The sequence below is a fragment of the Aplysia californica genome, unplaced genomic scaffold (assembly GCF_000002075.1).
Source record: "Aplysia californica isolate F4 #8 unplaced genomic scaffold, AplCal3.0 scaffold00248, whole genome shotgun sequence".
NCBI lineage: Eukaryota > Metazoa > Mollusca > Gastropoda > Aplysiida > Aplysiidae > Aplysia > Aplysia californica.
The window spans coordinates 876,820-879,072 of NW_004797518.1; the positions used below are offsets into that span (position 1 = coordinate 876,820).

The 2,253-nt window shown below is 40.0% G+C and overlaps 1 long non-coding RNA gene across 4 annotated transcripts in view; it reads right to left on the reverse strand.

The window, feature by feature from the left end:
* The window catches only part of LOC101854954, a 43,511-nt gene that overhangs the window by 813 nt on the left and 40,445 nt on the right, over window positions 1-2,253 (reverse strand). The gene's annotated exons all lie outside the window — the stretch shown is intronic.

Consider the following 2,253-nt stretch of genomic DNA (forward strand, 5'->3'; position numbering starts at 1 on the left):
GGGGGGGGGGGGGGCATTCTAGAAGCAAACTACAGTATCAGTGCACATTATATCGCAAGAATGGAAAGAGAACAAAAAAAATGAGTGACCCGGCTCTATTTAACGACGTACTTTAATTGGCACCGGTATCCATGATTCATCGATTAAAATCAAGCTTTTGCAGAAGACGTAGGTTCGATTCCCTTGAGGAAAATTCATGTTGTCGAAAACCTTCGTCTTTCTCCCATAATGCCGCATTCCAACAAACCAGGGTCGGTCATAATACTTTAATACGATGGGTCGAAGCAGCAAGCATAAAATGACCTAGCTAGACCTAAACTAGGCCGACGGGGATTTAAAACATTAAAATTTAAAATCCATTACAGTTTACAATCATGGAATTACCATCTGCGCCAGAGTTTCTTTACATGTCTTTTAGTAAGAGTTTCAGGGAACTTTTCACATAATTAGGTCATCTCGTAAGTTCCCGAGATTAGAAGTGTTACGACAGAAAAAAATGAAATAAGATAAGATAAGATAAGATAAGATAAGATAAGATACATCTTTATTGTCCAGATCCTGGCACATTGGTTTGGTGTTCCACCACGAGTACACGCACACACACGCACACACACATACACACACACACACACACACACACACACAAACACACACACAGGTGCACGCACATGCACACACAAGTAGGCTTACAATCACATACATAATATAAATGAGCAGCAATATAAACGATAATAATCGTAAGCTAGATACACACTCAATGTTATTTTGATGCATGCTCTAAGGTCGTAAGTACACTAAACAAGATGGTTAAGATGGAAGCATTTTGATAGATGATGGTAAAAATGACCTTCTGTATCTCTCTTTGTTACAGATCAGAAGCATGGGTCTTTTACTTCTGACTGATGTTTTTATTTGAGGGAACAAGGGATGTTTGTTGTCTAAAAAGATGGAATTAATTTTCTTAGTGCAAGCTGTTATGTACAATTCATCCATTTTACATGCTTTCCGTATTAGTCGATTTAATTTTTCTTTATCTTGTTGTCTTGTGTTCCTGGCCCATGATGTTATACAAAAATTGATCATACTTTCTATGGTTGAATGGTAGAACATGGACATCAATGTTTTATCAACTTTAAAATACTTTAGCTTTCTAATAAAAAATAATCTTTTGTTCACTTTTTTATGCAGGAGAGATAGGAAAAAGAAGAAGAGAGAAGGACGATAGAGATTTTTTGATAGGAAAGAAGGAGCAAACCAGATAAGAGCACCTGCCAACTACCCACGTTTCAGATCTGGAAGATCTTCCAAACAATGTTCCTTTTTTATTTTTATTTTCATTAAAGTGTATGTGTGTATTTGGGGGGGGGGGGGGGGGGGTTGAACTCGGGGCATCTAGTGCAAAGTAAAGTAAATATTAGACAAAGGGAAGACATTCTGGGCTAAATACGACGAACCGGGACACAGACAGAGGAGTTCAGTTGTCAATGTTATTGTAAGCGGGGCCACAATTATATACTTCCACAGGTCTTCACGTGTCTGTTTGCGTGTAAATGTTTGCGTGTACACGTGCCAGTGTGTGTGAGCAAGTATCTATCATGGAACCTTACCTGTACGTATGGGTGCGTGCTTGAGTGTGCGTCCCTATGTGAGTAATAATGAGTGTACAGGGAGTCAGCGTTTTTTTTTTCTAGTTTAAAGAAAGATTTTACGCTACGTACAGCATCAAAAGGTTATAAAATGCCCCAAAATTAAAGGTATTACAAATCAGTAACATACGAAGGAAAGAATGAGCGGGGATAAAGAGCGTCAGATGTTTGACAGGAAAGAAGGAGAAAACCACATCAGAGCGCCTATGTGCACGGTATCTGAGTATGAGTAAGGAGAAGCACAACGACACAATAATGGTCATAATTAGTGCCGTGAAGAAGTAAGACAGACAGACAGACAGACAGACAGACAGACAGACAGACAGACAGACAGACAGACAGACAGACAGACAGACAGACAGACAGACAGACAGACAGACAGACAGACAGACAGACAGACAGACAGTAAAGATGTACGATGACCTACCAGTGGCTTCCTCCAACAACCCTCACTGATGTGTATGTGATGGCTTGTGGGTGTGTATGAGCGACAGTGCGAGTTATGTTTGTGAGTGCTCCGACATCTTTGTGCATAGGTAAGTATGTGAGTGTGTGTATGTGTGTGTATGAGAGAGAGAGAGAGAGAGAGAGAGAGAGAGAGAGAGAG